The sequence below is a fragment of the Littorina saxatilis genome, linkage group LG14, assembly GCF_037325665.1.
Source record: "Littorina saxatilis isolate snail1 linkage group LG14, US_GU_Lsax_2.0, whole genome shotgun sequence".
In the NCBI taxonomy this organism is placed as follows: Eukaryota; Metazoa; Mollusca; class Gastropoda; order Littorinimorpha; family Littorinidae; genus Littorina; species Littorina saxatilis.
This window is the reverse complement of record NC_090258.1, coordinates 7,417,439-7,430,675: the sequence shown is the minus strand read 5'-3', so window position 1 is coordinate 7,430,675 and position 13,237 is coordinate 7,417,439. Positions and strand designations below refer to the sequence as shown.

The 13,237-nt window shown below is 40.6% G+C and overlaps 3 non-coding genes across 3 annotated transcripts; all 3 read left to right on the top strand.

The window, feature by feature from the left end:
- Positions 1–2,664: 2,664 nt before the first annotated feature.
- On the top strand, positions 2,665–2,736 carry Trnah-gug (transfer RNA histidin (anticodon GUG)). The gene has a single exon. It is a non-coding gene; the product is annotated as a tRNA-His (tRNA).
- A 1,866-nt stretch (positions 2,737–4,602) lies between these two features.
- On the top strand, positions 4,603–4,674 carry Trnah-gug (transfer RNA histidin (anticodon GUG)). The gene has a single exon. It is a non-coding gene; the product is annotated as a tRNA-His (tRNA).
- Positions 4,675–4,903: 229 nt separating this feature from the next.
- Trnah-gug (transfer RNA histidin (anticodon GUG)) lies at positions 4,904–4,975 on the top strand. Its single transcript has one exon. It is a non-coding gene; the product is annotated as a tRNA-His (tRNA).
- The last annotated feature ends 8,262 nt before the right edge of the window (positions 4,976–13,237 follow it).

Here is a 13,237-nt window from a genome sequence, read left to right as displayed (position 1 = left end):
GGTTGATTTTGTGTGTTAGTGTTAGTGTTAGTGTTAGTGTTAGTGTTAGTGTTAGTGTGTGTGTGTGTGTGTGTGTGTTTGTGTGTGTGTGTTTGTGTGTGTGTGTGTGTGTGAGAGAGAGAGAGAGAGAGAGAGGGGGGGGAGTTTTGTGCAATAACGCAGCCTTTGAACACTTCTTTGACAAATGACCAAACTATCGTTTTTCTAGCTAAGGACCCGCTCCTGCCAAGGGTATAGTACCTAGTAAACGCCCACCCCCCACTTTTGGGCAAAACTGGTACATAGGGTGGGTGGGCGTATACAAGGTAGTTAACGGTAATATCATGTTAACCATCAATTTAAAAAAACCACTCATTCTCGCCTAAAATTAATTTTTTAAGTCAATTTTGATATTACAACGTACTCTTTTGCACACGAAGATAATAAACAACAAGTCGCGTAAGGCGAAAATACAATATTTAGTCAAGTAGCTGCCCTTTTTCAGCAAGACCGTATACTCGTAGCATCGTCAGTCCACCGCTCATGGCAAAGGCAGTGAAATTGACAAGAAGAGCGGGGTAGTAGTTGCGCTAAGAAGGATAGCACGCTTTTCTGTACCTCTCTTTGTTTTAACTTTCTGAGCGTGTTTTTAATCCAAACATATCATATCTATATGTTTTTGGAATCAGGAACCGACAAGGAATAAGATGAAAGTGTTTTTAAATTGATTTCGAAAAAAACATTTTGATAATAATTTTTATATATTTAATTTTCAGAGCTTGTTTTTAATCCGAATATAACATATTTATATGTTTTTGGAATCAGCAAATGATGGAGAATAAGATAAACGTAAATTTGGATCGTTTTATAAATTTTTATTTTTTTTTACAATTTTCCGATTTTTAATGACCAAAGTCATAAATTAATTTTTAAGCCACCAAGCTGAAATGCAATACCGAACCCCGGGCTTCGTCGAAGATTACTTGACCAAAATTTGAACCAATTTGGTTGAAAAATGAGGGCGTGACAGTGCCGCCTCAACTTTCACGAAAAGCCGGATATGACGTCATCAAAGACATTTATCAAAAAAATGAAAAAAACGTTCGGGGATTTCATACCCAGGAACTCTCATGTCAAATTTCATAAAGATCGGTCCAGTAGTTTAGTCTGAATCGCTCTACACACACACACAGACACACACACAGACACACGCACATACACCATACCCTCGTTTCGATTCCCCCTCGATGTTAAAATATTTAGTCAAAACTTGACTAAATATAAAAACAAACAAAATTAATGACAAAGAGTAAAAAAAAAATTAAAAAAAGCAAGGCCTGATGGCGATTCCAACTCGACTCAATCGCGCATCAGGCGAATTCGATAACCGTTTGGCTACGGAATCAGACACCAAATTCTCGCCACTGTAATGCATTAAACAAGACGCAAGCATGCTTTCGCAACACGCCGTTATGATCGAGCATCGGTTGAAATCTTCGCGAGCAGAAGCTCGTATTTGACCGCAATGCATCGGTGCTTAAATGACACCAATGTGTGTCCATGAGGGACATAAATCTACGAACAATATTTGAACAAGATTTATTCGAACTTGACGGTTTTAATGGACAGTCTCGGTGAAGTTACTGACAGGTAGCGACTTTACAGGAGGGGGATGGGTCCTCTAACTTTACAGCTCGGAGACAACCCGGTAAGGACTTACCAGTGTTTCATAAATAACACTTAGCAGTTGGCGGACTTATTGAGTTTTACAGGCCAGTATATGAGTTGCAGCTTTTTTAAGAATAAATCTTGTTCAAATATTGTTTGTAGAGAGGAGCAAGCATGAGGAATCTCCTATTCTAAAAATAACCAATTCTGGTAGCTGCCGACCTTCCGCCAGACACACATTAATACCGGGGGAAAATAAATAATTACTGGGCAGTAAAAATGAATACCGGGCGGTAGTTAAACGACAGTTTGACTTTAAAGGACACAATGTTACAGCTTTTTCAAGAATACGAGCCCTGATTGGTCAAAAAGCCATATGGGGCATTGAATTGGTAATAAAGTAGTATAGTGAGGCTTGGCAAGAAGAATAAATCAAAAATGGGATGGCGGCCAATGGGATGGTGTCAAAATGGGATGTCGCACTATTGTTATGACACGGTAGTAAAATGACGCTTGGCTTGTGAAATGTCGCGACAATGGGATGGGGGCGAAATGGAATGGCAGTGAAACGGCATTGCGGCCAAATGAATATGGTGTCAAAATGGGATGTCGCGCTATTGTTATGGCATGTTAGTAAAATGACGCTTGGCTTGTGAAATGTCGCGAAAATGGAATGGGGCAAAAAATGGGACGGCGGCAAATTGGGATTGCACCAAAATGGGATGTGGATCTAAAACCACCCCCACCACTCAGCGTAGAGGCTCTAAACAAGAAAAATTAATAATAATAAAAGGCATGCATTACTTTGTGGAATGTGATATTTTTACATTTTTACATTTTTACAAATCGCAGTTTTAGGTTCGACGTGATTTGTAAAATGTTTTTACATTTTTACAAATCACGGGTTAACACACTCCATTTCTACTCTCTTTCTCTTTCCCTCCCCTCTCTCCGCTCACTCTCTCTCCCTCTCTCTTCGTCTACAAATTTCACGGTAGTATCTTCTGTTACTATATCGCCGTGATAGTCTAGTGGTGAGGACCTCGCGTTGTGGCCGCGATAACCCAGGTTCGAATCCTGGTCACGGCAGAACTTTTTTCTCCTCTTCGAATTTTTTTTTCTGGAATTAATTTTGCTTCAGTCGGGTTTCGAGTTAAAAGTTGTGTAGATTTTAATTCAATGTTTACCCTCCGCGGGTTAGGGGGAAGAATTTACCCTATGCTCCCCAGCACGTCGTAAGAGGCGACTAACGGATTCTGTTTCTCCTTTTACCCTTGTTAAGTGTTTCTTGTATAGAATATAGTCAATGTTTGTAAAGATTTTAGTCAAGCAGGATGTAAGAAATGTTAAGTCCTTTGTACTGGAAACTTGCATTCTCCCAGTAAGGTCATATACTGTACTACGTTGCAAGCCCCTGGAGCAATTTTTTTATTAGTGCTTTTGTGAACAAGAAACAATTAACAAGTGGCTCTATCCCATCTCCCCCCCCTCCCCTTTCCCCGTCGCGATATAACCTTCGTGGTTGAAAACGACGTTAAACACCAAATAAAGAAAGAATTCAATGTTTTATGCCTTAGGAAAATAACTGTGTTTTATTCAAAGACCAAATTATGCTTATTTGACACGGATCAGAGGAAGTAAAAAAGTAAAAGCACAATTTCGATGACTCATGTTTTTGATAAATAGCTTTGACGACGTCATATCCGGCTTTTTGTGAAAGTTGAGGCCGCACTGTCACGCCTTCATTTTTCAACCAAATTGGTTGACATTTTGGTCAAGCAATCTTTGACGAAGTCCGGACTATGGGATTGCATTTCAGTTCGGAAACTTAAAATAGTTAATTAGTTTGCTCATTAAAGTTGTCATTAAAATCGATTTTTTGCAAAAAAATTTAAAATTGACTGCATCATGTTTACTCTTAAAATGTGATCACAATTAACGAAAATAGAATGATTAGTATTACGATTAAAATTTAAGAAATCGATCCAAAAAAGATTTCATCTTATTCTTTATCATTACCTGATTCCAAAAACATATAGATATAATATGTTGTATTCAAAACAAGTTCGGAAAGTTAAAAACAATACAGAAAAGCGCGCTTTACTGCTTAACGCAATACGCTATTGCGCTATACTGGATTGTCAATGTCACTTCGTGTTGCACGGGAAAAGTTCGCGATTTTCTTGCCGCGGGGATTGACAAAGCTGTTATGTCCTGAGACAAGTTGCCCAGAGCGGTCTGCCTCGGGTCGCCCGCAGTGCGCATGACAGAAAGCCGTTTCTTGGGGCAGTGCAGGAAAGCGCTCGCGAAGCACTCAGCGAGCGGCTTTGGGATATGCTCGCCCACCGCGCGCTTCGTTTTCCAAGATGGCGGCGATGTTAACACTGCCATGCCGTGTAGTGTGTCGCGGTCTTCTCGGCGTGGTTTTCGACGTGACCCGAGGGATCCACCGTTTTTCAAGGTTCAGGGACTACCCCAGCTACATTTCCCATCATAACTACGTTCTGTCTGACGATTTCACTGACCGAATCGTCTGCTAGTTTAAGAAGTGCAACTTTTTTCATATTTCGCAGCATTCGTGCCTTCTTCGTCGCCATCTTGAAGCGATTTGCCTCGTTATGATCCCGTTGCATAGACCAATCCAGAGCGACTTTGCTCTGAGCGGGCCACTGTGATTTTGAGCAACGCATGGTTGGTGAAAAAATGCAGTGCCGCGTTTACTTTCATTTAGTGAGTTCAACAGATTGACCAAATGTTGTAATTTCGCCTTACGCGACTTGTTATGTGTTATACCTGAGTACAATTACCCGGACCCCCCTCTCTCTCTCTCTCTCTCTCTCTCTCTCTCTCTCTCTCTCTCTCTCTCTCTCTCTTCAGTTCACACCCCAGTCTTAGGCCTACTCGCTTTCTCGCTCCTCTTATTCTCTCCCTCTCTACACATTCACAATACCCAGTGCCGTGATAGTCTAGTGGTTAGGACCTCGCGTTGTGGCCGCGATAACCCAGGTTCGAATCCTGGTCACGGCAAACTTTTTACTTTTCACCCTCTTTCAATAGTGTCACTTCACAACTTTATTTTGCTTCAGTGGGGTTTCGAGCAACTGTAAGATGCTGTATTAATTCCTCGGCATTTTTTCTTATGCCTGAGCACCCCCTCTCTCTCTTCACACTCCATTTCTCTCTCCCTCCCCTCTCTCCGCTCACTCTCCCCCTCCCTACACGTTCAAAACTCACGGGAGTCTCTCGTCTTACCAGCGCCGTGATAGTCTAGTGGTTAGGACCTCGCGTTGTGGCCGCGATAACCCAGGTTCGAATCCTGGTCACGGCAAACTATTTTACTTTTCACCCTCTTCCATTTGCTTCATTGGGGTTTCGAGTAACTGTAAGAGGCTGTATTAATTGCACTTTTTTTTTTAAAGCTATACGTATACAATTGCACAGAAAAAAGTTCAATGTTCTTTGGCTTGTTTACAGGGAACTCACACTAAAGTTCAATGATTACCCAACAAGTTACTTTGGGTCGTTACTCTCAGTCTTCGCCAGTACCGGGAAAAACCGTGACGAGCATCTGTCCGGCCGGCTGATAGTTCCGCACACGGGAATCACACATACACGGCACACGCGCACTTGACGGCACCGCCCCCCCCCCCCACACACACACACCCACTCTCTCTCTCTCTCTCTCTCTCTCTCTCTCTCACACAAGCACAAGCACAAACACAACACACACACACAAACTGACACGGCACACACACACAAACACAAACTGACACACACACACACACACACACACACACACACAGACACACACACCAACTAACACGGCACACACACGCACACACACACATACAAACACACACACACACACACACACACACACACACACACCTGTACACACACACACACACACACACACACATATATAATTATATACACACACTGACACGTGACACACACACACACACACTCACGCACGCACGCACACACACACACACACACAAACACACACACACACACACACACACACACACACACACACACACAACTAGAGAAAAGACAATGATGTGTTTTGGTGACCGTCTCAACTATACGCCGCTATGGGTGCGCCATTAAACTGCATACTGAGTAGCTGAATTCACATTTGCTAGCCTTTACCATACCAAAACAAACAAACAACTGACAGTATTTGCGAAAATGGTTGATGTGCAACAACGAAACTGTACGTGTCATTGTTGTCCCAAAAAAGTACTAATGTAAAAATTAAAATTAGCTGAGTATACGAATTATGCAAACAACAATCGAAGCGGCAGTTCAATTTTTTATTTAAATCAAAAAGGTATAAGGCTTCACCAGTAAATTTTACACTAGCAGTTCACCTCTGAATCACTGTTATAGTTATTGTAGCTTTTTCTTACATATACCTTACTTTCTCGAACGCTGTATGCACGGACTGTTTTTAATGCACCATAATTGATTACATGATCTTACACTTGCAGTCTACAATCAGCGAACGCTGTATGCACGGACTGTTTTTAATGCACCATAATTGATTACATGATCTTACACTTGCAGTCTACAATCAGCGAACACTGTATGCACGGACTGTTTTTAATGCACCATAATTGATTACAAGATCTTATACTTGCAGTCTACAATCAGCGAACATTGTATGCACGGACTGTTTTTAATGCACCATAATTGATTACAAGATCTTATACTTGCAGTCTACAATCAGCGAACACTGTATGCACGCACTGTTTTTAATGCACCTTAATTGATTACAAGATCTTATACTTGCAGTCTACAATCAGCGAACATTGTATGCACGGACTGTTTTTAATGCACCATAATTGATTACATGATCTTACACTTGCAGTCTACAATCAGCGAACACTGTATGCACGGACTGTTTTTAATTCACGTTAATTGATTACATGATCTTACACTTGCAGTCTACAATCAGCAAGTTACAACGACACACACACTTTTAACAATAAAACATGAATATAACGGTGTTTAAATTTGTCTAAAGATGATGAGAGAAAAATCACTTCTGTAGTCAGAATAAAGCTGTATTTTATATATTTGTCACAGTTTGGTGTTCAACTCAAGGGAAACAATCCACTTATATTATAAGCGTTATACTTGAGTGCGGATGCCCTATGTCATAATTATAGTGTTTGCCACGATATTAAAACTGAATAAAGTTTTGTTTTGACCAAGGGAAACAATCAGTAACTACTGGTCGAGCCACCGAGGAACCTTCATCATTGTATCCCCGATGTCTCAGCCACTAGAGACCAACATACGAGGGGTTAGCCAAACATTAGCAGAGTTTGTGTTGTTTACACAAACTCGGGCCCAAGTACAGTATCCTTTTCTGATCGGCGTATCGCTAAGAATTTAGGCCGTCGTTTGCTCCTTACATTACGCCCACTGCCCCCCTTTTAAGCGAACCGTAAATGTCAATGCACTGTGGTAGTCAAGTCTAGTCAGAGATGACACTCACACAAAGAAATGACACAGTTTATGATCAGGTCCTAAATATTAAATTTCCCTGAGTCGACAAATAATGATACACTATAATTATACACGTATAGTGCACGTGTTAGCCTGACTGGGACCGATTTGAAGAGCGGGGTGCAGTGTAGACTATACTATCCGCTATCCGGACAAACTCGCGTGCATGCTTGAGCTATTCAATATAATTCTCTTCAGCTGCTAAAGAATTCTACTTTCACTACGCACGGTGTCAGTTAGATTCAAAGGGTACACACTGAATCAACATAAGCTTTAAGATCCAGTTCCAAATATGAGTGGTTTCCCCAATATATAGGCCTACATCACTTTTGAGAATGAAACTGCTATAAACCGAGTGATTTCTTACGAAACATGATAAAAACAATGTTTGAAAGGAAAAAGTATTCGTACCTGAATGATTCAGTCGAAAATCGAATGTTGTTGAATTTTTTTTGGGGGGGTGGTGGTTTTGTGAAGGTGTTAGTGGTGCTTGGTTACCCATAGGTCTGTGACATTCTTAGTTTATATGATCAAAGCTCATTGGCAATTGCAAATATTCTTAGAAAGGTATGTTAGTCATGCTATCTAATTTTTACATTTAGTCAAGTTTTGACTAAATGTTTTAACATAGAGGGGGAATCGAAAAGAGGGTCGTGGTGTGTGTGTGTGTGTGTGTGTGTGTGTGTGTGTGTGTGTGTGTGTGTGTGTGTGTGTGTGTGTGTGTGTGTGTGTGTGTGTGTGTGTGCGTGCGTGCGTGTAGAGCGATTCAGACCAAACTACTGGACCGATCTTTATGACATTTTACATGAGAGTTCCTTGGATTGATATCCCCGAATTTTTTTTCGTTTTTTCGATAAATGTCTTTGATGACGTCATATCCGGCTTTTCGTGAAAGTTGAGGCGGCACTGTCACGCTCTCATTTTTCAACCAAATTGGTTGAAATTTTGGTCAAGTAGTCTTCGACGAAGCCCGGACTTCGGTATTGCATTTCAGCGTGGTGGCTTAAAAATTAATTAATGACTTTGGTCATTAAAAATGTGAAAATTGTAAAAAAAAATTAAAAATTATAAAACGATCCAAATTTACGTTTATCTTATTCTCCATCATTTTCTGATTCAAAAAACATATAAATATGTTATATTTGGATTAAAAACAAGCTCTGAAAATTAAATATATAAAAATTATTATCAAAATTAAATTTTCGAAATCAATTTAAAAACACTTTCATCTTATTCCTTGTCGGTTCCTGATTCCAAAAACATATAGATATGATATGTTTGGATTAAAAACACGCTCAGAAAGTTAAAACGAAGAGAGATACAGAAAAGCGTGCTATCCTTCTCAGCGCAACTACTACCCCGCTCTTCTTGTCAATTTCACTGCCTTTGCCATGAGCATGAGCGGTGGACTGACGATGCTACGAGTATACGGTCTTGCTGAAAAATTGCATTGCGTTCAGTTTCATTCTGTGAGTTCGACAGCTACTTGACTAAATGTTGTATTTTCGCCTTACGCGACTTGTTTACTTCTGAATTGTGCCAATACAAATGTTTTTAGGATTGTGTTTCCGTTTTTCTTGTGGAACTAAGCAATACCTGTTGTTTTGTTAGTGTTGTTTTGTTACATGTTTCATAAACGTTTGTGTTCAAAAAGTACATTTTCTTCACCTTTTATGTATTTTCTCAAAACTACTTTTTTGTCACTTCAAAAGCCTAAGGCTTTTTTTTCTAATAAACTTGACTTGTTGAAACTTTGCATACATCTCGAGTGTGTTATTTCGCAGATTTTGTTAGAGCGTTTTGTTGCGAAAAAAAAATTCGTGAGAAGTTATACCATTTTTGGGGGCGGTTTTTCATAAAATTCAAGGTCACACATTTTTATCACTGATATCTTTTGAATGACTGTAGATTTAAAAAAAAGCCTCTCACAAAAGTTGGGTATTGTGCTAAAGTATAAATAACAAGCACCAAAACAAAATTCCTTACGGTTTTGTAAAAGCCTTAGGGTTTTGAAAAGTGGCAGTTTGGTGGCCATCTTGGATTGCTACCAAGTCAACCGGTGATCCAAAAAATTTTTTTTTTTCATTTTCTCAGGAGATGGACTGAGTTCTTTAGTTGTGCAACAATTTTTGACCCAATACTTATGAAACAAACAAAAATCACTTTTAACACCTGTGCCTGCCCTTAAGTGCTCGAGGCACTATACTGACCCCCCCAGGCGGCCAATATCAATAAAAACAGTTTTATTCTGCTAAAAAACAAATATCCTTCCTTACCCACAACAACATTAATAAGATAAAGCAAGTCTAAAAAATGGTGTTTGTGTAACACTTTTTGGACACACTGACAGATTCCTGCCCATATATATACGGCTTCTCTGTGTTTGTGTGTGTGTGTGGGCAACACCTGTGGATTGTAGAGTTCTGTTTGTGATGTGGTCTGGCGGCTTTGGTGTGTCTGTATGTTCAGGCCTTCCTTCGAGAAGCCATAACAGTTATTCTCAATCCCGTTTGAGTGGACTTCGCCTTCAAAGGTGATTGTGGTGTTTCGGCACTCGGTTACATTTGGTGTCGTCGACAGCGATGGGACTCGACGTGAAATGTTCAGGCCACTGAATCATTTTCGTGCTGTTCCCATTCCACTTGGGAGGGACCTAAGCTTAGCGGGTCCATGGTTCGGAACTTTGGGGACAAAGTTCATTCAAAGGGGGTCGAGTGTGACAGGGAGACTACCGTCGCCCTTCACAGCACTCTGCAGAGTTGTTCGCCTTAGAAGTTGTGGGCTTTCCTTGCATGTACCCGTAAGTTGTCCTCACTGTAAAAGTGCAAAGGTCGAATCTATTTATCGAAAAATCCACTGTCATCTATCTCTATATATTTATATAGATAGATAGATATATACGGCTTCTGTGTGTGTGTGTGTGTGTGTGTGTGTGTGTGTGTGTGTGTGTGTGTGTGTGTGTGTGTGTGTGTGTGGAGGCAACACCTGTGGATTGTAGAGTTCTGTTTGTGATGGGGTCTGGCGGCTTTTGTCTGTCTGTATGTTCTGGCATTTGAGAAGCCATAACAGATAATATAGGGCTTAGAAATAAGCTCTAAAATTCTCAATCCCGTTTGACAGGACTTCGCCTTCAAAGGTGATTGTGGTGAACCGCCACGCTGTCTGTCTCTGTCTCGCGATTCACCCCGGCGAAGCCGGGTATTCCTCTAGTACATACATATACACCATCACCCTCGTCTCGATTTCCAATCTATCTGAAAACATTGATATGCAAATCATGAGTCGGCCTGCTTTGCTTGGTCACCGAAGCGTTACACAAAGGCCACGACAAGTACGCACAAAACAAAGATACGCGTGGCTTGAAACTACAGGGGCTTGTATCAAAGTGCCAAGCTCAGTTGGTCCCAAGCATAATAAATTTTTGATCGTGTTGCTATCGCGGACAATTGCTTTTCTAAGCCTAGAATGGAGTTGAATCGATTAAAACACACACACACACACACACACACACACACACACACACACACACACACACACACAAACACACACACACACGCACACACACACACATACGCACACGCACACACACGCACGCATGCACACGCGCGCGCACACGCACACACACACACACACACACACACACACACACACACACACACACACACACACACACACATACACACACGCACACACACACACAAAATCGACTCTTTCAAAGCTGCATGCATCCCTTGGAACTTTGCAATGTGAGACTCCTTTCCGGTAAAAGGGCAATTCCTTCTCGTAGTCTGGGCGATTGTATTCACCATCACAGGTCTATATATAGATCTGTTCAGCACTTGGCACGGGATAAGAGCCTCTTCAACATAGACATTATACCAAAAATCAACAGTCTGGTGACTTTATGTACAGAGTGAAAATGTTTTAACTGTTGAAATAGTTTAGTAAGTGACACCAACGTGAATCTGCTAGATTCATTCAGAAGAAAACAATAACAATAACAATAATAACAACACTTTATTGTCCATTAAAATATTACATAAAAATGGAAAATTTTAACTGAACTGGTAGTAAACCTCGTGGGAATTTTGAAAAACAATTGAACTACTCTGCACAGCGGAAAGTGCTATATATATGCTATTGAATTTTAGTATGGGTTCAAGTTGAAGAATTCTCTTCTCTCTTGTAAAAGTCTGGAGAGATCTGCGGTTGCAGGCATGATGGTTATATAACATGAACAAAACAATGAAAAGCAAACAACAACAAAACTCACGAAAAAAAAAATACACAGATACACACAGGAATAGACATTCCGGGATACAGTCAGTGACACTTTTGCGGTAGACAAACTGGGATATAAACCTCGTGGGAATTTGCAAAAAAAGCGGAGTAGACAAACTGGTAGTAAACCTCGTGGGAATTTTGAAAAAGCGGAGAAGACAAACTGGGAGTAAACCTCGTGGGAATTTTGAAAAAGCGGAGTAGACAAACTGGTAGTTTAACCTCGTTGGAATTTTTAACAAGTCGCGTAAGGCGAAAATACTACATTTAGTCAAGCTGTGGAACTCACAGAATGAAACAGAACGCACTGCATTTTTTCACAATGACCGTAGTCCGCCGCTAGTGCAAAAGGCAGTGAAAGTGATGAGCCTGTTTAGCGCGGTAGCGGTTGCGCTGTGCTGCATAGCACGCTTTACTGTACCTCTCTTCGTTTTAGCTTTCTGAGCGTGTTTTTAATCCAAACATACCATATCTATATGTTTATGGAATCAGGAACCGACAAGGAATAACATGAAATTACTGTTAAAACGATTTGGGAAATTTAATTTTAATCATAATTTTTATATTTTTATTTTTCAGAGCTTATTTTTCATCCGAATATAACATATGTATATGTTTTTGGAATGAGAACATAATGAAAAATAAAAATAAAAGTAATTTTGGATCGTTTTATAAAAAAATAATTTTAATTACAATTTTAGATTTTTAATGACCAAAGTCATTAATTAATTTTTAAGCCTCCATGCTGAAATGCAATACAGAAGTCCGGCCTTCGTCGAAAATTGCTTGTTCAAAATTTCAATCAATTTGATTGAAAAATGAAGGTGTGACAGTGCCGCCTCAACTTTTACAAAAAGCCGGATATGACGTCATAAAAGACATTTATCGAAAAAATAAAAAAAACCATCTGGGGATATCATACCCAGGAACTCTCATGTCAAATTTCATAAAGATCGGTCCAGTAGTTTACTCTGAATCGCTCTACACACACACACACACACACATACATGCAAGGCCACCCAACTGGGTTTATTGCTAACATTATGTCAACTGGGTTCCACATGTTCTAAACTAGTGAGCACTTCAAAAAGCACTATACAGCTTCATTTAGTTGTAAATGATCCGAATATGAGTAAAAAAGAAAAATATCTAAACAAACTTCGATGTTGCTGACTTTGGAAAAGTTTGGAAAAGTGGGTTTCTTTTTTGTACTAGTGGGTTCCTTGAGATACACACCGACGACCAAACTACCAAACTGGGTTCCAAACCTGATTCTGCTGTTTGGAGCCTAAATTTGGAAGTTCCACCTTGTTCTCTCAGGGGCGGATACAGGGGGGGTTTCCGGACCCCCCCCCCCTGCCCCCCCCCGCCCCCCCCCCCCCCGCTTAATTTTTTTTTTTTAAAGAAAAACTGATGGCTCAGGTTGCACCAGATTGCTTCATTTTCCTTGATTTATATCAAAACTGTTCCGGGGGGGCATGCCCCCAGACCCTATAGGAGCAGGCCTTTGTCTTTTAAGTGACAGTTTTAGAAAGTAGGTCGGCAATTTGCTGTCTCAGGTTACACCAGATTGGTCAATTGTCCTTGTTTTGATCCAAATTTGTCTTCCTAAATATACTTTTTGGAAGGTGTATTAGAGGAATTCCGGGGGGGGGGGGCATGCCCCCAGACCCCCCTAGATGGTTTAAACACTTCGCGTCCTCAATTAACTGTTTCGCGTTGTCGAACTCTCCCTAAAAGACATTTGAACCCCCCCCCCCCCTCTTAACCATGCTGTGATCCGCCCCTG